Source organism: Triturus cristatus, chromosome 3_1, assembly GCF_964204655.1.
Source record: "Triturus cristatus chromosome 3_1, aTriCri1.1, whole genome shotgun sequence".
NCBI lineage: Eukaryota > Metazoa > Chordata > Amphibia > Caudata > Salamandridae > Triturus > Triturus cristatus.
In genome coordinates, this window is record NC_140583.1 from 207,728,968 (window position 1) to 207,754,437 (window position 25,470).

Sequence of the window (25,470 nt, forward strand, 5' to 3'; positions counted from 1 at the left end):
ACGAAACTCAATGGTACGTGGCCCCCTATGGTACTTTATGGGCAGCGAGTAAGTCCTCCCTCCGAGGCCATCTAAAGGGATATGTGCGGCGTAGTGAGCAGTTGTGGCAGGCTCACATCACTGAACCTGAGACCCAGATCATTGCACTGGAAAACGCAATGGAGGGATCTACATCAGAGTCCACTGCCCGCTCATTGTAGATGGTGCGGCCCAAGCTCCGCCAGATCTCCTTGGATGAGGCGCAACAATTCTGGAGGGCGTCCACTCAAAAGGTAAATGTCCTGGGTAATAAATCGAGCAAATTACTATCCTGGCTAGCAACCTGGGAGGTTTCCAGTAGGGTGGTCCCGGCTAGCCAGCACCTTTACACCGCCCCCTCCCCTTCTCAACAAGTCAGACGAAATGTCAGAAGAACCCCTGAAAATCAGAGTCCGGCCCTGTTTGAATTTAGCATTACTGCACACTTTAGTGGGTACCATCAAGTCTGGCTCCCCGCTAGATCCCCTTCCCCCGTCAAAACTTAGAATTATTGACAATGTTGCCCTTACTGTGATTCTTGATCTTTTAAATTCTTCTCTGAGCACGGGTTATGCACCCCTTAGAATTGGAATCATGCCTAGATACTCCCTCTGCTTAAGAAGGATGACCTTGATCCTCTTTGCTGGTCAAACCTTCAGCCTATCACCCTTCTCTCGGTCTTCTCTAAGATTTTTGAAAGGCATGTCAATACCCAAGTTTCCTCTTTTGCCACTAGTAACTTGCTCCACCCATCTCAGTCCGGTTTTAAGGCAGGTTATAATACCGAATCTGCCCTACTTGGGGTCACTGAACTTCTTAGGCAAGAACTAGACTCTGGTGGGACGGCCGCCCTTATCCTATTGTATGGCCTTCAACATGGTTTTACATTCCATCCTGTTGGACAGATTGGAGGCGTCGGGCATTGTTGGCCTGGCCTTGAGGTGGATGTCTTCCTTTTTGAAAGATCGTACTTTTCAGGTCTGGTCAGCTAATAATGCATCCAAGACCCTAACACTGACCTCTGGCGTCTGCAGGGATCATTTTAAGCCGCCTGCTTTTCAACATTTACGTTCGCCCTTTCGCGGATGCAAAGTCTGGTCTCACCCTTTTTTCTTATGCTGATGAATCCCAGATTATTTTTTCATTATCTGATGCTCAAAACCAAGATCCTTCACCACTCAGGCTAGGTTTGACTAACGTCTCCCTCTAGACGAACAGAAATGCCCTAAAGCTTAATGGCAACAAAACAGAAATCCTGATTCTGGGAAATAATCCCAAACTCTGGGGAGTTAACCACAGGCCTGTCTCACTTGGGCCTTCACCCACGCTGGTTAATAAGGTTAAGAATCTCGGCTCTATTATGGATAAGAACCTTTCCCTTAAGCCGCAGGTCTCCAAGCTCACAGCCTCCTGCTTTTCCATTCTCCAATCCTCTAGCTGATTCCTTCGGCAACACAGAAAACAGTGCTGCAGGCCCTGGTAATGTCCAGATTGGACTAAGAGATTGTACTGTATCTGGGCGCCGACAAATCTTTGATCCACCGCTTGCAGATCATTTAGGATGCGGCCGTTTACCTTCTTTTTTGGCTGCCCAGATATGCTTTTGTCTCTCCTCTGTTCCACAAACTACATTGGCTTAAGGTCGATAAGCACATTAACTTCAAGGCTTTATGCTACATGTTCAAAGCCAGGATGCGACCGTTCGCCTTCTATTTTGGCTGCCCAGATATGCTTCTGTCTCTCCTCCACAAACTACATTGGCTTAAGATTGATAAGCACATTAAATTCAAGGCCTTATGCTATATGTTCCGAGCCAGACACGGACTCGACCCTTTGTACATCCAAGGATTGGTGTCACCCTACGTGCCCACCCAACCGCTGAGATCAGCCAACCTTTCACTGTTCACTATGCCCAGGTTTTGTCTAAACTGCATGAAGGGGGGGCGTGGCTTGGATAGCCATCATGGCAGACGTGGCATGACGATGCTCCGGCCGTCCAAGCCGTTAATCTGCCACAATCCTACAGCAATCCTTCTCCAACGGAGCACATGGGCCGTATTAACGGCCGGAGACAAATGGTGCCTTAAATCGAGGTAAAACGGCAACCCACCGGCAGACTTTGACCATGATCGGTTGCTGCACAGCGAGGGCCTGGGCCTGAGTGGAGGTGACGTCTTCCTCCAGCCGTCGCATGGAACGGAGCGTGGCCCAGGGGGCCAACAGGAGCTGACTCGACCCCCCGGAGGCAAGGCGACGCTGCTGCGGGCTGTTGCCAGGTCAGTGGCAGCCTGGGCAGGGGCCGAGCCGGTCTGGGGGTGTCTGCGAGCCCGTGGCTCCGTAGGGCCCGATTGCCTGTGCGGCAGCGCTCTGGTGTCTGGGGGCGCGTGTCGGCACCCTATGGGGCCTCCCTTGCCCGTGTGGGCGGTCCCAGGCTGGGATGCGCTGTCAGTGAAGGGCTGGCGGTGAGGCAACTGGATCCCGGTCAGCTTGGTTCTGTGGCGGTGACCAGATGGGACACGCTTGGCCCTGCCCAGCCTGGATGACGCGACTGCGGCGACCTGTGGCTCACGGGAAGGAGTCTGCCGGGGACATGGAGACTGGCAGGCGGAGGCCCTAGTAGGCCCCTAAAATACTTTGAAGAGCTTGGAGCGGCAACAAGACAAGGTAGGGGACCGAGGCCCCACAAAGTGTGCAGCGGGCTGGATCTGGCTCCATATGCGGTGCTTGAGATTACACGCAGCAAGCCATATATAAAAACTTACCAGAGTTGACCTGGCTGGCCCTGCTACTGCGGCCGGCGGCACCCGCCTCGTGAAGCTGGGCAACTGGTTCCTCCCTGCCGGCGCTCCAACACGAGACAGCCAGGAAGACGACAGGGGTTATCTACCCAGCGGCAGCAATCACATCTTTAGCACAGAGTCTCTGCTGAGGCGGGCTGCACGTTGGGGTTCCGGCAAGTCTGATCCTGTTAGGGGGTCAACTTGGCTGGCCGCCTAGGACTATGGAAGCGACCAGGCTAGGCTTGATGCGGCCTGTGGTCAGAGGTGGGTCGGATTCCGTGAGGCCCGGCCTGCGGTGTTGTTGCCCGGAGAGATCAGCGAGACGCCCGAGAGGGGAGCCCTGAGACAACGTCCAAGACTGATCAGTCTCAATTTGATATTGCTGGACGCCTCTTTCTCCCACCGGTATGGGCAAGGATAAGCTGTCGGGCTCGAGCCCCAAGCAAAGCACCCTGGGCCAGTTTTCTACCGCCCTGGTTGGCACAAAGGAAGGTGAAGCTGGGGGCCCGATTCCAGACAATGCAGTGCTATTAGCTGCAATTACTCAAGCCCGAGATATCCTCAAAGCAAAGATCGGCGACTTGGGGTCCGAGGTACAGCTGTGGACCGTTTCACGGAAGCGGAGACACGCGTATCAACAGATGAAGACACAGTAGCAACCCTGCAAAAGAAGGTGAACAAACTCACCATGGTTGTGCAGGAGTTGGCGTCCCACGTGGAAGACACCGAAGGCCGGTCTTGTCGTAATAATCTGCGCTTCATTGGCTTCCGGGAGGGCTGTGAGGGCCCCTCCATGGACCGCTTCCTTACACAATGGTTGAAGGCCCTCCTGCCGGAAGCCTCCTTGTCTACCTGTTTTGTTGTGGAAAGGGCAAATCGGGTGCTGACTAAGAAGCCACCCCCAGGAGAGAGTCCGAGGCCAGTGGTTGCCAGTGATTGCCAAGCTGCTGAATTATGCAGACTGGTATGCCATCATATAATATGCCAGAAACCACAAGGACCAGCTACTCTTCAAATCGCGGCCCATTATGATCTTCCCAGATTACACCAGACTGGTGCAGCAGCAGTGCCAGTCCTTCAAAGCAGCTAAGCGTAGACTTGGAGACCTTAACATACAATATATGTTACTATATCCAGCTCGAATGAGAGTTACATATAACTCCAAGTCCTACTTTTTCGACACATTAGAGATGGTCTTCACCTGGGCGGGCGAGACGACACACCTAAAACCACACACACTGCCACCACTAGAGTCCGACTCCTCTCAGGGCTCACAGTGAAACAGGCAAAATAGTAACAAATCCAAGAGGAGGCACAGATCCATATCCAATTGGTGTTCTCAGGCCCAGGACGATGAATCATAATACGGGCCAATCTCCTTTGTATCTCCGGCCTCCAGCCATGATTAGGTCGGCATCCTTCCAGTGAACTCTGCACCATCCCGGCTTGCATGCCATCTCAAGGAACTATCACGCCCCTGGACATTTATGTTCAAGTTTCATGGGAAGTTTGGGTATGATTGGATGAGGCCCTCTGGGACCCACCCGTTGGGGCGCGGGTTTTCCTCCTCCGCGATAGATGCTCCTTGTTGGTGGCAGTATCGGGGTGGAGGTTGGGGGATGGGATGCTTCAGACTTTTCAAGTTATCATTGTTATAGTTTTTGCAAGCACACAGGGGTTATACCACGACTTCGTGAACACAACCAAAATTGTACCACAACAGATGATAGAGGACTACACACACACATACTTCCCAGCTCGAGGATGTTAGAAATGGGGGGTCTCTAGTTGGCAGAGGTAGGTACCTTTGTCCAAATAGAGGCCCTTGCTTCTAGTCAGGGTAAGGGGGATACACTTCTAAAATAACCCCTGCTCACCCCCTTGGTAGTCTGGCAAGAGCAGGCAATCAATCAATCAATCGGGGAATTGTAAGCGCGCTACTCACCCATTTGGGTCTCAAGGTGCTGAGGGTAGGGGTACGCAGATCCGTTCAGCCGAAGAGCCAGGTCTTGAGAGCCTTCCTGAAGGTGTTCATGGAGGGGGCACGCCTGATGTCTGTTGGTAGCTCGTTCCAGGTCTTGGCTGCAATGTGAAAGAATGATCTTCCTCCTGCTCTGTCTCTGTGGATGCGCAGAGTTTCAGCTAGTGCGAGGTTGGCAGATCGGAGGGTTATTTTGGGTACGTGGAAGTTTATTCTGTCGTTGAGCTATTTGGGTCCATTGTTGTGTAGGCATTTGTAGGCGTGAGTGAGGACTTTGATGGTGACTCTCTTCTCCACGGGGAGCCAGTGGAGTCTCCACAGGTGTTGGCTGATGTGTTCGTGCTGGGGAATGCCGAGTACAAGTCTGGCGGCGGTGTTCTGTATTGTCTGGAGTTTGCGGAGTAGGGAGTGTTTCCAGAGTCAAGTCTGCTGGTGATGAGTGTGTAGGTGACTGTCTTCCTGGACTCCGGGGGGATCCATTTGAAGGTATTTCAAAGGATGTGGAGGGTGTTGAAGCAGCTGGAGGTGATGGCATTGACCTGTCGGTTCACGGCGAGTTATGAGTCGAGTACGATGCTGAGGTATTTGACTTGGTCTGAGGGGGCAGGTGGGCTTCTGAGGGCGGTGGACCACCAGGTGTTGTCCCATGCTGAAGGGGTGGTTCCAAGGACGAGGACTTCTGTCTTTTCAGTATTTGAGTTTTAGGCAGCTGTTGGTCATCCAGAATGAGATGTCTTGTATTCCTCTCTGGAAGTTGAGTTTTGTGGTGGTGGGGTCTCTGGTGAGGGAGAGGATGAGCTGGGTGTCGTTGGCGTAGGATACGATGTTGAGGCCGTGTTGTCAGACGATGGTTGCGAGGGGGGCCATGTAGATGTTGAAGAGGGTCGGGCTCAGTGATGACCCCTGTGGGACTCCGCAGGGGATATCCGTGGGGGCGGAGAGGATGGTTGGTAGTCTGATCCTTTGGCTTCTTCCGGTGAGGAACGATCAGATCCAGCCCAGGGCAGTTCCTTGTATGCCCGCGTTGTGTAGTCTGTCGACTAGTGTGCAGTGAGAGACGGTGTCGAAGGCTGTAGACAGGTCAAGGAGGATGAGGGCTGCGGAGTGGCCGGGGTCCAGGAGGGTGCTGATGTCGTCTGTGGCGGCGAGTAGGGCGGTCTCGGTGCTGTGGTTGCTTCGGAATCCGGATTGGGACGGGTCGAGGATGGCGTCCTCTGCGATGAATCGTGTCAGTTCCCTGTTGGCTGCTTTCTCTGCCACTTTGGCTGCGAAGGGGAGGAACGGTCGTTCTTGAGGTCGGTGGCGTTGGCCGTGGGCTTCTTGTGCAGGGGCCTTACTTCTGCGCGCTTCCAGACGCCTGGAAAGGTGCCTGTTGTGTAGGTGGTGTTGATGGTCTGTTGCAGTTCAGGCTTATCTCAGAGGCAGTGTGTAAAGCATTTGTGAACACATACAGTAATACAGTGAAAACACTACAAATGGACACCACACCGGTTTAGAAAAATAAGTAATATTTATCTAAACCAAAACAAGACCAAACGATAAAAATCCACAGTACAGTTATCAAAATATCCACAAAATAGTGTATTCTCTTACTTTAAGTCTCTAGCAACAAATAACTCCACCTGGAGTTATCACGATGTCGTAACAGATAGAAATCCCAAAGTACGGCGCTGCCAGCGATGTGCACGGCGTTGGGCGCAGAGTCAAACAGACCCACAAAGAACAGTACCCTGGAAAGGATGAAAATAAAGACATCGCACAGCGTTAGGCAGAGGATGCTTCGTCGGCGCCTGTTCCTTACGACCCAAGGGGAAGTGAAGCCTCTGTCTTACTGCAGCGCAGGGGAGGCGAGACGTCTGTTCCTTACTGTGTCGGGGAGGTGACGTGACCGCGGCAGCGAGGCGTCGGGTCCTGACGACGGTGCGGTGTCAATGGATTTGGGAGTCACCCACGTCGAGTCCGCGTCGAGTATTCGCTCTGCGTTGATGAAGCAACAGCGTCGGAGTCAATGTGGCGCATCGTCAGCTGGTGTCAGGCCTACCACGTGAGTCGAGCCGGTGCGCTGTGCTCTTCACGAGTGGTGCCCACAGCTTCGATGCAGGTTACGCCGTCACTCGCCGGTGTCAGTGTTGAAATTTCCTTCTGTGGCAGCTGAAACAGCACTTCCAGATGCAGAGAGACAGAAGTTTTGGAAGCCAGTTCGTGTTTTCACGCCGATCCAACTGACGCCGCACAGCACCTCTATGTCAGACGCCGAGTGTGAGGCTCCTAGCTCCGTGCGGTTTGGAGCTCCTAACCAGCCTAACTAGCCGCCAGCCGCCTCTGCCTAATCACCCTGAGTAGCCGCCTCACCCCGGCTCACCGCACCTCGCCTTGCCTGGCCTTGCCCGACCAGCTCGGCGGGCCTCTCTACACATGAGTTGCAGTAACGGGCAGCGGGCAGAGGCAGCGGCTGGCGCAGCACGGCTCCAAAGCCCCAACTAGCCTGACCCGGACAGCATCCGCCCCCACACACGGGTGACAGCACATAGCTGGCAGCGCACGGAGGAAGACGCAGTCTCCTGGCGGGAGCTACAACCTAATAGCACGGCTGCATCCCTACACTGCAGCAGTGGCGGACGGTGACATTTGGAAGTGGTGGGGCGTAAAATGTTTGGCATACTTCAGCATAGCGAGCGAGCGTAGCGAGTGAGCCCGAACAACCTAAGGGGGTTTGGGGGGGGTTCTCCCCCCTGAGAAAATTTTGAAAAAGGAGTGGAAAAATGGTGCATTTGCAAGCAAATTTGAGAAAGCAGAAAGGTTAATAAAGCAATGAAGAAAATGCAGTTATTACAGTAATAAAGAGATCATGTCATATAACATAGGTAGCTGCTTATTCAGTATAACCACAGAGCTTCATAACAGACTTTGAGATATAATGCATTTCTGAGTACCTCACAGGTGTTTTTTATTTAACAAACAACTAAACAGGTGGTCGGAAACTAGCAGCATTGAACATACATATGTTTACTTTTTGTATCTAAACTCAGCACGTCTGTCTTTAAGAGCAGCAAACTTTTCAATTACTTGAACGTTAAAATCAGAGATATTTTGAACTAACTTGCTCTCTATAGAGAGCATTGCCAAAGCATTCAGTCTTTCCTGAAGCATGGTGTTTCTTAGGAATATCTTAATCCTGTTTAAGGCGGAAAAAGATCGTTCTGCCTCTGCTGTTGTCATAGGAGTGGTTATGACAATTTTAAGTAAAGCCCCTGTCTCTGTAAATGTCTTTTCCATATTAAGTTTATGAATTAAAGTCAGCAAAGCCCTGGCATCTCTGGCATTTCGGCACACAGGCATTGAGTACAGTACAGTCAGCTCACTTTTGAGGTCCTCTTGGTTGAGCATGGGATAAGCTTCCACAGCCTCATGCAGAGCATGCTGAGGGAAGGATTCACCATATTTTGCAAAGTTTTGACTTTCCAATAATGCGGCACTCACCAAATGTTTTGTGAAAGCAAAACATTCTTGTGCATACACAATTACAATGTCACATATCTCCTTTGCATTTCGGACCAGAGTGGTGATGTTTTTCCTGTGGTTTCCAAAAATTGAAGCCTCTGGCAGTTTGCTGTCTAAATTGTCAACCTCATTTCTCACTATGCTTATGCGCTCGACAAACATAGCGGTATTTCTTTTCACAGAGACAGTATCGATCTCTCGTGCTTGTAACTGATTGTATAAATTTTCGACAGCTGACATTATGTCTTGAAATAAAAACAGAAAGAACTGAAACTCTCTATCTTCTAGTGTTCTAGCAAAGCCACGGGCTTCACTTTGAGTTTTGAAATCAAAGGTTTCATTGACTTCTATATTATGAAAACATTTCACAAGGTCCTCCCTATATTGATATATTAGTTGGACTGTACGTATGTTAAAGTTCCAACGAGTTGAGGATCCCCTTGGAACCCTTTTGTCCACAATCTCCTGAAGTGCTTCCGTTCTTTTTGGGGAACGTGAGAAGAATGCTGCCATGCCTCCTACATCCAGAAAGAAAATTCGTGTCTCGGAGATCTTTGATACTGCCTGCTGCATAATAAGATTAAGTTGGTGGGCGTAACAGTGCACGTAATGAGCATAAGGGTACACATCTCTAATTCTTTTCTGTACTCCACCAAGGCTTCCACTCATTACGGACGCACCATCATGGCTTTGTGCAATAAGTTTTTTTTTTTGGTGCACCTCTGGAAAAATGAAGTTCAGTTGACGCAGTATAGCTGCAGTAATGGTTTCTGCAGTTGAGTCTCTTAAATGAGTGAAACCATAGAACCTCTCCACATCATTGTCATTGTCCAGGTACCGAAAGACTAATACGGACTGTGTTTGTGTGGCCACATCAGTGGTGTCATCAGCCTGAATAGCCACAAAGTCTGTGTTTTGCAACTCTTGGACAATATGGCTTCTCAGAATTTCGAGCATACACTCAAGGAGTTCATTTTGTATAGTTTTAGAGGTGCCCTTAAAGACTGTAGCAGTTGCTAAATGTACTTCCATTTCTTTGTCTATGCTTGCTATTAAATCCACAAGGCCTTTGAATATTCCTGGATTTGTGGAATCTTCTGATTCATCATGGCCTCGCAATGCCAGTTCGAAAGCACCACAGAAACAAATGCAATCAATTATTTTTGATAGTATGTGCCTATTCCTATCAACTGTTTCATTGTGTTTCTGTATTGTTTGGCGGTATGCACTGTTTATGTGCTGCTCAATCGGTGTGTCTCCCAACATTCCCAGTCTTGTCACGTTTTCGTGAATGCGTTCTTGTGTGTGCATGCTTCTTGATTTTTTCAGACAGAGGCTTCAAGTCTATCACTCCTTCTCTTGTCCAAGGAAAATCACCATTAAACAGAAACCAGGGGAAGCAGAACAGTTTGTTTCTTAACGGACACCCTGTAAGCCATTCAGCTTTTGTGTACCAGGTGTTTGAGAATGTACGTGTGTAAGATTTTCCTCTGTCCTGGGTAACTTGTTGTAGTTGTAGGTCTGGCCGATCAGGTCCTAATCTCTTTATCTGTAGTTTCTCTTCTAGTTGCCGTGCATGGAATAACCGTGTAATTAATTGTTCTACCGTATTCATCATGTCGATGTTGTCCTTACCAATATGAAAGAAGCCTGTCAATAGTCAAAGAACAACGTATAAGATTTGGTGCAATAATATCAAATTTCAGTATAAATACATCTATCTTGTGCATTTTCGCAATATATCTCCAACAGCTCCTCTTTGCGCAACAGGACTGCTAAAAATACAGCCTTACCGCTGCTCGCTGTCTCTGTGTGCCATAGTGGTTGCTGAAGGCACTGAAACAGACACTGTTTGAGGGCCTTGAAGAAGGCAAGGAATACATAGTGCCTTTCACAACCGTTATTGCCCAAACCACAGGGTTAAGGCTCAGTATTAGTAAATTCCATCCACTGAGGGAGGGTACAATGTACAGAATGTGCACCCACCCCAACCACCATGTAGAGTGACCACAAACATAGCCCTAACTCCAATCTAAATAAAAATATCATCAGTTTCCTTACCTTTAACACTGGTGTTTGCTGGGTCGTAGCTGGGATGAAAGAGCAGCAAAGGAGGTTGGGGCCTCTTGTTCTTTGTCCAAAAATTGCCCAAAAATTAGGTAAAGGTTCCAGTTGCAACTTGTCAGGCTTTACCAGGTGCTGAAAATAAAAATATAACAATTTATTTTTGAAAGATTAGGGTAATCAAACAAAGACTGGGGGAAAAAAACATAATGCTACAATTTTTACCTTGCAGTTTGCATGCAGCTCTTAGATGACAGTTCATAGCTCACTGTTGTATGTTAGGATTTTTACTTACAAACTGCAATTAACAAAATGATCTCTCTGACAAATGCAGTGACTCACTGACCACATGTGCATTTTATGACCTGCATCAGGTACATGAACTCTCCTGAAGCCTAATGCTAACACTGGGGGTTTCCAGCTCGGAGGGTGATTAAAGCATTGGTTCGTTCTGTCCACAGGGGCAAAATGAAGTTTCCTGACCCCATTTAGGTGGTCAAACACAGTCGTAATTTCAATGACTATTTGATACAGGCTTATAGACCATCTACAGCTAATCAGACCCTCAATGCCCAATGGGGATTAGGACAGCACACATGTGGTAATTGTGCATCTTGTGACATTTAACAGCAAATTCAAGTTATGGTTCTCACTCATGAACGAATTAATTAATACATTGGCAAACATTTATGAATAACTTAATGGAAAACGCTACGTGAATGGTTTAATGAACGAATGAGTTCTTAAATAAACAGATGAACGAATGAAGTGGCACACATGCATTGAACCCCTCTACAAGGCAGGGCACCCCTTTAGTTTACGTGCATGTTGCAAAGTTGAAAGTGGAGATCTTGAAATTCAGTGAATACACACTCGAATTTTCTCTATTAGTATTATTATCACGTTTTACATTGCAATTTGCAAATAATTTGCTTTTTGCCCATTGCATAACGCATCAAGGATTCAAGGCAGAATGGCAAAAAAGCTGACCACCAGTATACTAGTCACGTCAATCAATCACAATAGGAAAAGCTCACGTACTATATTGTCGTTCTAGGGCCCGAGTGAGTCAGGAGTCACAATGCAAATTAATATTGTAAATCTATGTACCCAGATCTTGCCAGATGCTAGCTTACGCCGTCGCCTAGTCCGCCTATATCTGACCTGCTGCCGGCTCTGCCCCTCTGCCACAGTAAGAACGAGTAGGTGATGTTGGAGGATTCACGCCCCGATATATATATCGGACAAAAGCTGCATTCCCGTGGTCCTCGTCGCAGAGGTGAGGTAATGCACAGTCTGGTGATTTCCTGCATTTGACAAAGAAAGGACTTCTGCCAACAGAAGCCACACCAAAGAAGCAACTCTGGGCACGTAACGTCGTAATACCTCGTCTCTTCTCCCCCTTGTGGTAAATTATCTCTCTCTTGTTCGATTCGCCCTTCCACTCTCTGTCCCTTCAAGTTATTTTTAAACCTCTCACTGTCTCCTATCTTTTGTTTTGTCAATTCCACCTCTCCCTCGAGATGCTTCTTATACGCAGCACACCTCTCGAAAAATCTCTCAAAGTTACTTACAGACTATGTTCATTTTATCCAGAAAGACATTGAAACTCCCTCACGCATATCAATATTGATAATGTGAAGGCTTTTTAAACCCTATAGTTCCTGCTAGGCAACCAAGGACTAACCCGCCATCCTGGTATAATGCCGAATGCAGGAGAGCTAAAACAGCTTTGATTAATGCCATCAAAACCGGCAGTGACAAGCTAACAATCTGCTCACTTAGGGATGCCCACAAACAAGTTTTAAAACAGGCTAAGATAGATTGGGATTGGGAGAGATGGGAAAGTCTATCATCGGCCCTCGCAAATAAGGAATTGAGTAGATTCTGGGCCATTGTGAATTCTGGGTGCGCGGAACCCCGTAATGCCATTGAAGCTAATCTTGACCCGGGGGTGTGGGAATCCCATTTTAAATTTCTTTACGCTGCCACTTCTGATCTAGATCTCTTGCCCTTCCGGCTCTCGTCTGTGGGGGATGCCGAAGCCCTGGAATTCACCGTAGATGATGTTATGACTGCCATAGGGAAACTGGCAATGGGTAAAGCACCGGGCATAGATAAGATACCCGGGGATTTGCTCAAAGATCAGCCTAAGATATGGGCACCGTACCTCTGTGCACTCTTCAACTCAATTTTGCACGGTACGGAGGTCCCGGACTCTTGGTTGGGAGCGGAAATCGTACCGATATATAAGAAGGGTTCTCCCCTGCTCCCCGTTAATTATAGGCCTATCAGCCTCATTGACGTCCCCCAAAAAATAATGGCAAGACTTATTTTAGATCACTTGCAGGACTGGATCAATGAGAATGATATCCTTTCTCCCTATCAGGCTGGTTTCAGAAGTAAAACATCTACCATGGACCAGATCTTCCGCCTAGTAATGCTATACTGGAAGACTGTGTCATTGGAGGGTGGCAGTCTCCACATGGTTTTTGTTGATTTACGCTCTGCGTTTGACACTGTTCCTAGGGGCAAACTTTGGGCTGTTTTACGCGATCTGGGTGTACCCATCTCCCTACTGGGCATATTGGTGAGGCTACACACTGAGAATTTTGCCCAGGTCAGGTGTGCAAGAGGAGGTGTATTGTCTGACAGGTTTGCTGTAAGCAAGGGAGTCAGGCAAGGGTGTGTCCTGGCCCCTACTCTGTTCTGTATTTATGTGAACGGATTGATTGCCAGCCTGGATGCAGTCCCTAACAACGATGCACCCAGGTTGGCAGGCAGGAAAGTAGCAGCCATAATGTTTGCGGATGACACCCTGCTCCTTTCCAAGACACCAATGGGCATCCAGCGTATATTGGAGGGATTTAGCAACTTCTGTAGGGAGCACGGACTACAGATCAATGTAGATAAGACCAAATACATGATTTTTAATCCCCCAATACACACTAGGCCACCACCTACCCTTGATTCAGTTGCACTCGAGAGAGTTCACACCTTCCAATACCTTGGTGTTACCCTAGGTGAAAAACTTTCCTGGGGCCCACATCTTACAAAATCTCAACTTAAACTGACCCAAATAGCTGGGGGAATCCTAAAGATGACAAATGCCTCTACTTTTAAACCCATCAGCCCTAGTCTCGAAATCTATAAGGTGAGGGCCAGAGCGGCTGCACTATACGGAGGGGAACTATGGGGGCACGCTATTAGACCAGGACTAACTAAGGTTGAGAACAACTTCCTGAGACAACTGCTCGCGCTCCCCCAAAGTACACCCCTACTACCGCTGAGGCTTGACTTAGGTTTACTCCCCATCCAGGAGGAACTAGCCATTAAACCTCTCAGGTTTTGGAGGAGGATCTGGCTGACCCCCGAGCTGGAGCAGTACAAAACAGAGCTCCAAGAAATACTGAGATTAGGCAGGGCAGCACATATCCCCTGGCTCTCATACATCAAAGATGAATTTACGAATCTGGGTCTTGCAGATATGTGGGTGAATCCAGCAATAGCTTGCAGAGAGATGCCTGGGAAAACATTCACCGAGTTATACCGATCTCGATGCTCTAATGCGTGGCTCCATGATTCAAAGAATGGTACCATGGTGAAAGCATTTATAGAGATCAAATCAGTCTATTCATTTGAAGATTTTATGGATGTAATTTTCCCTGTTATGGCTAGGAAGCTATACATACAATGGAGGTTTGGTGCACTCCCCTTAGCGTGTTTAACAAGCAAATGGTACCCGACTAGGTCCTCACACTGTATTGGTTGTGACATGATTAAAGAGGATGAAAGCCACATCCTTTTTTTCTGTCCACTCTATAGCAGAGCAAGGCAGAAATGGATTGTACCTATCTGTAGGAACCTTGGTTTTAGGAAATGCTCGGACGCACTAAGGGTTTTTAAGACTGAAACTGCAGGTCACATTGTATTTGCCTTAGCCAAATATTTGCATGCTTTCTGGATTAAAAGGAGTTTTATACTATCTAATACTGCCTAGTAGTCGGGCATGTTTTCTACTTGTGCAACGTCAGTTACAGATACAATGTGTGCCCCAAAAAGCAACATTAACATTGACACTGTTTTTCATCCCTGATTTGCATTTGCCTATGTCATTTTTAGATGCTCTTTTAACAGTGTAATTTTAATGTGTATAATATGTTGTGTACTCTTTTATGGCTGAAATATTGCCGAAATAAAGATTTAAAGAAGATAATGTGAAAACAGATCTCAGACAGGCAAAATGGCGGACACAGACACCATATCATTATTTTGCAACTCCAATATAATTTTCCCATAATTTATATCCCAAAAATAATTTATTACAAACAAAATGTCCTTCAACTTCTCTTTCACTGTTTTTTCTATCCTGTTTCTCCCATAGAGTACTGAAACCAGAACCACCTGTGGGATTCCGCTCTCCGAGCGATCGCCGTGAAAATTACAGGCCATGCCGCGCTGCGGTTAAAGCTAATAAATCATGGAGCAATCTTCATGTAACCCCTGCACGTTCTCCACAAGACCTTCTTTTAAGTGCCTGATACTGCAGATTTATTTTCCCACAAGCACTTAGCATTATTGAATCTATATTTAGATTCATCAAACTTACTGAAGATGTTGATGTCATAAACTCTGCCCATTCCCCCGTGTCTGCTGCAACCTCCGAGTCTCTGATTTGTGGGTGTCTATGTCTTGAACCTCACGCTGTGATTACACCCCTGACCCCATGGATGTTTTTACCAAGTTGTCTTACTGACTTTGCCCTACTCAACCCTACACATAACTGACCCTGTCAGCTTGTCTGCTCTTCGCCCGCCAAGCCGGCATCCCTTCTGAAACTACGGTCGCTTGTTAAGAGCATGATTTTTGCAGTGCGTCCTCCACTTTGTTTTAATAGGGCGCGGGCTGGTAATTGTGCGCCTACTCTTCCCTTTTCACATTATTTTACTTCGTGGTAACCAGGAAGGGTTTGGACGTTTTTCAGGCACTTTCCTTTGGCTTTCGTCACTGATCCGCGGGTGTCATGAAGGCGTTGGAGGCACCTCGGCACTGGACTATTCTGACTTTTATTCCGAGTTTCTTACCCTTGCGAGGTCCGAGGCCCGCCAGGTACGTGTATCTGTGGTAAGGATTTTATAAAGCGCTTGAACCCGACTAAGATGTCTGTCCGCTTTGCCCTGAAATAAAAGTGCCCTGGGCCTGAATACCACGAGCTGATCTCCGTACTCTCATGTCGTGCGCTATGCTCTGGGACTATGTTTCTTCATTAATGGGTTAGTGGTTAGAATACAGTGTTATGCACCTATTTTGGGTTGTGGGATTGTTGTATGCGGCACAGGTGTGCATGCACATTACAGGCAAACGCATAGCGCGAAGTTGTAAACCACAGGGTTGTGTAGAGCAAAAGTTGTGGTGGTTGGCTGCAGTAGTTGCATACGTACCACGGTGAGTAACTAATTGTGGTTCGATCACATCAAGTTAACAAGCTGCATGTGCGCAGAAGACCATCATGTCAGTAACAATACTTTTAAAAGCTGTTGAAAGCACACGGCGTCGGCGTGAAATTGATTGGAGGTTGAAACGTTAGGGAAGTGTAACGTATGTAAATAAAGGTTACTGAAGTCTCATTTATTTTTACGACCAAATCTTTAAACGGTCAAACGTGTGTTTCTTTACACCATTTATCATTTCACATCTAGTAATAATATCCATTTAAGGATTTCCTTTTCAGGTTCAAGGTCCAACTTACTTGACGCAGAAAAACGAGGGTGACTAGATTTTGACATGTAAGAGCCGGGACTGGTCAGACAGAAGTAGGACTAAAGCTTTTATCTATTTATTATAGAGTTGTATATAGCGTGAACATTACCCAAGAGGTTATCACAGCGCTTCACAAATATGAACAAATGAGAGGTAGACAAGTAGACCAAAACAACAATATGATCATGAGCGATACAAGAGTTCAGCGGAGGGCTGCAAGACCGCAAAGCCGAAAAGTCTATCTGGACTGGATCAGCCATGATTGTGGACGCGACGAGTCACGCGACCTCGAGGCTCGAACTATGGAAACTGGAAGTGATAGTGAAACAATCAAACCACACCAAAGTCAGCAGCGTAGCCGACGGACGGAACACATCCTCTCCCCAGTCCCCAATCCCCATTCACATTCGGCCACTTTTCTTTCCTGTCACTGTCAGCTATTGGTACTCAACAGCACCCTCACTTACCACTAGCAGCCAGCAGTAGACAAATTTGACAAATAGGCACTAGACTGACGACGACGACTCGTGACTGACTCCGTGTCCGTGAGTGACTCGAGTCATGTGGCAGCAGCCGCAGCACTGGCGCGGGGACAGTGGCGTAGCTAGAGCTTGTGGCGCCCGGGGCTATCCCTAAGATTGCCGCCCCGGTGGGGGAGGGGGGCCGGGGGGGGGGAGAAAGGACAGCACGCACTTGAAAGAGGTCTGAGAGACACGTAGCATCGCCGCTAATAGTTACCTCGATCATGCAAGTTACATGCACATACATGACACGGTCCAGGGCTACACAGCTGAATACACCAGTGACCGGCAGTACAAAGGAGGACACACAGACTGCATGATCTATCTGGGGACTCAGAAAAACCACATGCGACATCTATCAGAAAGCTGCGTGAACGATTACCTGGTAATCACCTCAGCACAATGTAAACATGCGCATACATGACACTGTTCGGGGATCCGTCATTTACAGCTGACAATAAATGACCAAACATCATGGTCCCCCCCATTAAAGCAGTGGGGACGTGCACAAACGTGATGTGCTCTGAGGACCCAGAGCCAACTTAACAGTGTCGAAGCCTGTAATTCTTTATCTTTCAAAAACAGCAAATTAATTATTCACAGGGAATGACTCACTGGGTGCCCTTAGAACTAAACTCAGCACAAAGGGGCCAGTCAGCTCCACAACCTTGCCAACACAGACCAGATACAAAGCCCGCTCTGGTGGCCCAATGGCAACAACCAGGGATCACGCCCTGTCATTACTTCTAAGCAGCAGCAACCAACTCCCTGGGACCCAAAGCCAGCTTGTAATAGTGCATCTCTCCTTAAGAGCAACCTCAGCACACACATGGTGCACAGCCTACCCAGGGGGCCCAAAGCTAAAATATAGGGAGTGGAGACACATTGTCATCACAATCCTTAAAGCTGTAGGGGCCATGGGAATATGTTCAACCCTATCCAGGGACTCCGTGAATAATCAGAAGAAACAAGAAACATTACATTTTTCTGCAATTTTGTTTTCACATTACTTTCATGGTAACCAACAGTGTTAAGTCTGCAAAAACAGTAAAATCATAATAACGTGTCTAGTATGGAACGCCAAGGCTGTGTAACACACGTCCCTGTAACACACGTCTTCAGCTGCCTCCCAGACCCGAATGTAGGCATGGCAGAATCAAGGTCTGGAGAAAAATAACCACTTAAAAGAAGTCCGGATATGAAGTAAGTTATGTGTGCTTTTACGCATGTGTGTTTCAAAATGTCCACGGCTCAATCATTGGACAGTGGTAGCTTGCTACTACTGGTATCGCTCTACTCACAGACATCCAGGAATAAAGCCCTTCATCAGATCCCTTACGCATTTCAAAAGGTTCATAACCTTAGTGGACACAGACCTGGATGCGCCTAGACAACTGCTGACTAACTGGAGCAATCACACTGGCAACCTGCGATCACAACTGGAGCTCTCGTAACCTAGGCCCTGGTGCCCTGGGATCAGAGAATACCAGGTTCTTCTCTTGTATCTTGTATCTCAATCTTTTGTGTTCCTTTCCTCTCACAAGCCAAAATGCTTAAGGTAAATAGCTCACACAACATTCAACTCTCTCTAGAACTCTAGGCTCTACAGATGAATGCATTATTTAGGAAGAGAGAGTAGAAAGGCTTGCCTGTGCTCGCAGGTAAATGTATCAATGAGAGAATGGAAGCAGAGAGGTCAGTTTATCCCTGCTGTTTCCTGAGGAGAATTACAAGAAGACATCAACATAAGGGCAGGGTACAGACTGACATTTACCCAGAGACAGGTGCAATAGCCCACATGTCTGACTGGCGCTAACAGCACAGCCACCACTAGCTCAGATGAAGACTTATTCCACACTCAGCGCTTATAGTACAAGTATCACTCATATGTCACAGATAGCAAAAGTACTACTTACGTGCCACAGTGACCACAGCTATCATCACATGTCAAAGGCAGCTGATTAGTACCATTCATCTGATCAATTCCTTGCTCTTCTGGTTAATTTCTTACTCAGTACAAACAGCAAATCTATCCTTTAAGGTTTTTGTCAGCAGAGCTACTCTCATCAGACAACAGAGCATTCCCAAACAAGTTACAGGGAGCAAAGCTATGCCTTAATAGCAGCTGAGCTATCCCTGAATAGGTGATTGTCCTTCTGACAATCTGTCCGCACGGTGTCTAAGCAACTAGGGAACAGGGAACCAGTGAACAAGAGGGGTTCGGGAACTAATGCTTTCAGGATGGCGTTTAGAGAAAGAGAGCCTCTCATACTTTAGTGGGACAGGTAAAACAAAGGAACCGGGAGACACAATAGATCGGCCTTGGAGACAGAGAGACCTCAATATTGAGCGGCTTTAGGCTGGGAAACATCAGGCAGAGTAGAAATGGAAGGCCAGAACAAGACAACAGAGACATTGAAAGCAAGAGACAGGCCAGTTCCAACTACAAGGATGCAGGCAAATAAGAACCTAGGGTGGAATGTTTGAATTTGAACCTAGATGAGGAACAATGCATACCAAAGGAGAAACATAAAATCCACAAATATTGCACTAGAATGACTCTTGCATCAACCACCTGTGTCATGTAGAAGGGCACATGGCATTACTTTCAAACAACACTACCATAGCTGACACTAATTAGGGGGAAGGATTCAAGGCCCTAACCTCCACTGTGAACCACCATGCAGAACCCCCAAACACACTCAACATTAACACAGGTTAGGCTGGAAAGTGTCAAGAGTCTCTCCTCCCTCCCCCCAACTCCCTTTATAGAACAGCTCTATGAGGATAACCAATGTCTTCCAAGCCAGCCACCCACATTAATGTGATTCAGTTCCTCTACTGGAAAACCTCTGATGGATGAATCACAATGTCTGCATAAAGTGCCGAGGCCAAGTAATTGGCTATCTCTGAACCATATCTGGCAGGTCAACATAACAGAACTGCTGCTACACATGCTAAACAATGCTCTGTGTGTTTGGAAACGTTGCATACCAGCTGTCCATACTGTCCCTATGCTGTGTGTGAATTAGCGAAGCTTTAAGAGACCGTTCCACTTAAAAAAACAAAAGAAATCAAAATGACTGTCCTTGTCAATTTTTTTTATATTTAGCTGCTTACAATTGTGTTTCCATTATTTTTTTATAAAATTTCCCAAATTAAGCTTGAATATTGACGTTCAAACAGTTTGAATCAAACTTCTATGTAGGTACACCAGGAATACACTGTTGTATGTATCAAGTCTGCATCATCTAGGGCTGTAAGGGCACAGCCTGTCACCATTTCACATAATTATATTAAAAAGTAACGAAGTGTGCAAGGATAAACGTTTCCTGTCTCTGTCCCCAGTTCTCTCACAAGAGGAACCTAATAGACAAGAACTGCGCCGGGGCTTACCTGTTTGAATGAAGCTCCCCTCACGCTACATTCCACAAACAGTGCTCCAGGTTTAAATGTCTCGTCCTCGCAAGCACCAGGAGACCCCAAGCCTAGGCACCCCAAGCTCCGCTGCACAGCGCCGTCCACAGGAAGCGAAAGCACTATTTTGTGTCCCGACCCGGACCAGACCCCAGGCGGCGCGCACAATGAACCCGGACGCCTCCGCCCAGCGTGCAGTCAACCTCGCAGAAGCTCGTGCGACGTCACGGGCCTATGCTAGGTGGTGGTGGCGGCGTGCATACGCTGCAGGCAGCAGTTGCAAGCAGCAGGTGGCGGTGCGCATGCGCTCGTACTTCAAACAGGGCCGCGCGCGTGGCACTGGTGGCCCATTGCAGTGGCCTTTATAATTTATTTGGGGACACTGACACTACTGTAACAGTAGTGTCAGATTCCCCAAATAAATTATAAAGGCCGCCGCAACGGGCCACCAGTGCTGCGCGAACGCCACCCCAAAAATAGTGCCGCCTGGGGCGGACCGCCCCCCTCTTAGCTACGCCCCTGGAATCAGGTGAGTGAGATGGGGCGTGAGAAGATGGGATGAAATGGGAAAAGGGAGGGTGGGGAAGGGAGATGCAATGGTGACTGAAGTGTAATGGATGGAATGTAAGTGGATGGAAAGAGATGGGAGAATGGTGGGATGGAATGCAATGGGATAGGGGATGGGAAAGTAAAAGGGATGGGGTGGTCTTTGGGATGGGCTATGATGCGAGGTGATGTGATGAGATGAGGAGAGGGTAGGTGGGGTTGGGGTTTGATCTTGTAACGTTCAGATGGGATGGATTGAGAAGATGGTGAGGTAGGATTTGATGCAAATGGGATGGGGTGGGGTGAGATGTGAGGGAAGAAATGAGATGTGAGGGAAAGGGGTGAGATGGGCATGGTGGGGGTTTGGTTTGATGGGACAGGGTAGAGTTGTGGTATAGGGTGGGACAGGAAGGAGTGGGCCAGGGTGGAATGAGGTGTGATGAGAAGGCAGGGTACACTGCTGCATGGTAATTGTTACTTCAATGCTGCACACTGGAGAACTGAATGTCAGCCTTGGATACATGGAGAATGTGAGAAAGGACAATTGTAAGAGCAGTTTTCAAAAACTTCAAATAACTAAGAGTTATTGGCACCTGAAGCATTACTACAATAAAAGTAAATTGGATTTTTTTTCCAAATTAAATAACATATTCTATAATTACTCACAGAGTGCTCTGGTTATCAACCTTGAAAGGATGAAAGGCTAAGATCCACTTTACTGTGATTCAAACTTCTGACCTGCAGGTAAAACTAGAGGTCTTAACTTGCTGGGCCTTCTTGCTGGCTGCTGACGTATTACCACTCCTCCACCCACTCCTTCGGCATCGAAGTGCAGTGTGTGCACATTTTGAAACATAACTAATCAGTCCAGAAAGAAGTGCGGAGGAGCTATTCAGTTTCACAGTCCCGCAGGTTTTATATTACTAAAGAGAGAGAACGCACATATTAGCCCCACCTTCAGGGGCTGGAGCCTACTTCTGCTGCTAAATTAGCTGGGGTAAGGCTGATTTTGGATATTCGCACTGAAGAGGAGAGAAAGAGTTGCTTTGCTGCAGAAGATGCAGGGCCTGCGCCACTAAAACATTTTACAAATGCAGTGATCCAACCTCACGAGCGGGCGGTGGGGAGGGCAAAAGTTTAAGCATTATCAAAATTTCAGGCACTTTTGTAAAATGCGAGGCATTTTTACAAAAGTGTTGATATTGTGATTTTTTTTGCAATCATGACATCCTGAAGGGTTTGATTTACACCTTAAACAATAAGCATGCTAAATCTATTCATCGGTTTCTATGAAATGGTAAATGCAATTCATCCCGAAAGTTTCCAACAGTCAGTTTATGTGGCATTTAACCGTTTTTCTATGAAATCACGTACAACCCTGTGGAGCAGGTAGGCACAGACTATGGCTGGTGCTTTGAAGAGACAGCCATTGTCACTTGGTGCTGTGTATCTGTGAAAGCATGCAGAACTTCCACAGATCTGACCCAGTGATGGCTCTCTGTGATCTCACTTCCAAGCAATCACCTGCTCGCACACAATCACCTGCTCACTCGCACGCAATCACCAGGCCTCGGGTCATCTACTGCATGCATTAGCTAGGCTGTGAAACAGTGGCGGTCTGTAGCCAATCAGTTCATGGACTGTCCAGTGCATCACACGTGAAAAACTATTTCAAGATGTTATGCACCTACCACATGTTTACTGCAGAATGTGTAACGTCATGCATATGGTTGCTAGATATCACAGCTGAACACTGACACACAGGCTCACCATAAACCCATGGCAAGTTTAATTCAAGAAACTAAAGAAGCTATAAACATATCACAAACACACCCTCCTTCACCCCCACTCAGTGGAGTGTGAACACGGAAGCACATTGGAGCAACTGTGCTTATAGCAGAACTCACAAAACTTGTGTACTTTGACATTTTTTTTTTTTGCATATTTATATAGCGCAAACTCGACCCGAAGGTAATAGAGCCAGGGCCGGCTTAAGTGCTGGTGGCGCCCTGTGCGACGTTTGTTGGTGCCCCCCCAATGACCACCTCCACCACCACAGGTATCTCTCGCTAGCACCCTTTAACAGTGACCAAGTCTCCATAACCACACTCTCTCAGATGCACTGAATTAGTTATAGCGCCACTCATACCAGTGTAGGGTGTCCGAGCACTTTGCATCACACACACATTACACAGAGACAATCAATCATACGCGTGTAAATCAGTGTATAGGAAATGTTACATAAGCCAAAGGACTAAAAGTGTAGGAGTCACATGTCATCCATACTGATAGGCAGTATAGTTTAAGAGTGCTTGGTGTGGAGAAGCACAAACTCCGAGGCAAAAATGAAACCGCGTAGTTGGGAGTTTTCTTTAATAATAAGAATCGATTTCAAGCCAAATTAACCCTTTTTGCAACATTAATTAATGTTCTAATAATGTATACTCTGCAGTCTGTATGCAGTTCCAGGATGAAAGTTAATAGCTCACTATACTATATTAGGACTTTAAGTTATAAATTGCAAGTAACAAAAGGATGTCTCTTTTGATAGCAGTAACCTGCTGATCTGTTTGCATCATACGCACTCTGTAATCTACTTGGTACACGTTCTTTGCAGCAGGAATATTAACCCTCTGCACCCTCAACTATACAAAATGCTGATCTCTCGCCAGGAAGGTAATTAATTACACGAGTTATCTTGACATTTATGTAAGGCCTGGTAATTGGGGGGAATGGGGAGGGGGGGGGGAGAAACGCTGCAGCAGGTGCTTCAAAAGCATAATAAAACTTTCAAACACGGCGCCGCCAGGAAGCCAGCACCTGGTGTGGTGACCTCGAGGCTCGAACAACTCTGGTGTCCAGCACCAAAGGCGGCAGTTTAGGCCGGCCGAGGGACCACATCCTCTCCCCTTCATCTAAAATCACTTACTTGCGAAGTTGCGCCCGGCGTTCTCAGAAAGTGCCGTGGAGGGTCCTCTGGTCTCTGCCCTGCCTGTAGTCCACGTCCCCGAACAATCAACTGCTTCGAGCCTAGGGCGGTACATCGCTTCTAGACTCGCAGATTTGTATTGTATCTATCTTCTCTCTGCCTGCAGCTCCGTCGGCCTGCCACCACCTCCGCCCGGATCGCTGTCAACCTTGCAGAAGCTCGTGTCCTGCGACGTCACGGGCCTATGCTAGGTGGTGGCGGGCGGTGCGCATGCGCTTACATTTCAAACAGGGCCGCGCGCGCGGCACTGGTGGCCCGTTGCGGCGGCCTTTATAATTTATTTGGGGACACTGACTGACACTACTGTAACAGTAGTGTCAGTGTCCCCAAATAAATTATAAAGGCCGCCGCAACGGGCCACCAGTGCCGCGCGGCTGCCGCCCTAAAAATAGTGCCGCCTGGGGCGGACCGCCCCCACCGCCCCCCCCTAGCTACGCGCCTGCGCGGGGATGAGCGACACGTGCCGAGTCAGCGAGCGTATCAGCGTAGAGGTCGGGAAATCAATGGCCAATCACTACTGCATGGCTTGGCTTCACATAAGCCAGCCACACTGTGATTGGCCATTAGTGCAGCACTGGGCAGTTGCCACCACCCACGCGCGGCACCATGCAGGCTGCGGTGTCTTAGCCAATCCTGGCGCTGCATTAGCAGCGCACTGCAACAGGATTGGCTAAGAGCAGGGTTACTCCCTGCCCATAATGAGACCCGGGGGCTGCGGTATGAAGGGTCCCTCGCCTTGCTACACTGTCTGAGTCGCTAGGGGAGGACTGGGAAGGTCAAGGTATTGTGTGCGTGTGCGCATGTTCGGGCCAGTCATGACTAGCCCAAAAATTGACATGCGCACACTGCTGCTGCTGGCCTGCTGCGCTATTTTCGCGCTGTGTCACTCACTGCAGCAGCCCCGCCCACCCTCAGCGCCAGATTGAGTCGGGCTTGTCCCGGGAGCTAGAGCGTGCCGTTGACGAGAGTGCGAGTCAGTGCGATCGATTTGCAAAATATTTTTTTTCATAATGTATGTATTAATGTTAGCATGACTCAGACTGATGTGCTTAGTGGGGCAACGCCCCAACGCCCCCAATGGACGCACCGCCACTGCACTGCAGGGAACCTTGAGGAGCATAGCAGAGCACATTGCGGAGCACAGGTGAGCCTGCCTTGGACCTTTTGATCCTCAGCAGGCGAGGCGAAGCAGCACACATAAGCATACGGCAAGCGCCCTCGATGAGATAATGGAGGTGGGTAGCCCATGACTACCCTGCGTGCCTGGCTGCATTTTTGTTATCCGGCGAGGGGCAGTTTCTTGCCCTAGCAGTGAACAGTGAATAGTGAACAGCACTATTCTCGCCCAGTACCCAGCAATAACAATATAGTGGTGAAGAGTCGTATTCGCAGCCCCACTTTTTAGAGACACATAAAGTGGGCAGCAGAAAGCACAAAGTAGAATGCAGGAAGAGTGCGACGCAGACTAGCGGGGCAGCTGGAGGAGCGCTCCGGGGCACATCAAGCACTAGACCTCAGAACCAAGGCACCTGTCCCGACCCAGCCAACCCAGCCGCGCTGATAAGTACAATCACCAGGCTGCTCCAAGGTCCAGAATAATAGGGGGACAACTACAGCAGGCGCAAGTTGCGGGGTCCTGTTAAACTCCCCACGACCGAATACAACTTCCTTCAAAACCTGGCAAACCCAGCAACCAAATCTAACGAACTAATCACCCCCAACCACCCACCCTACTGTACACAAGGCCTCCAGTCCCAAACCAGAACAGTCAGAACAGTCAAGCTCCACCAGCGCTTCCATTGAGCAAAACTCAGCAAAATGGGACCCAAAAAAAAGGGCCGACAACATACGACCTCTGAGGACCCTCCTATTAACAGAATAAACGGGAGCAAA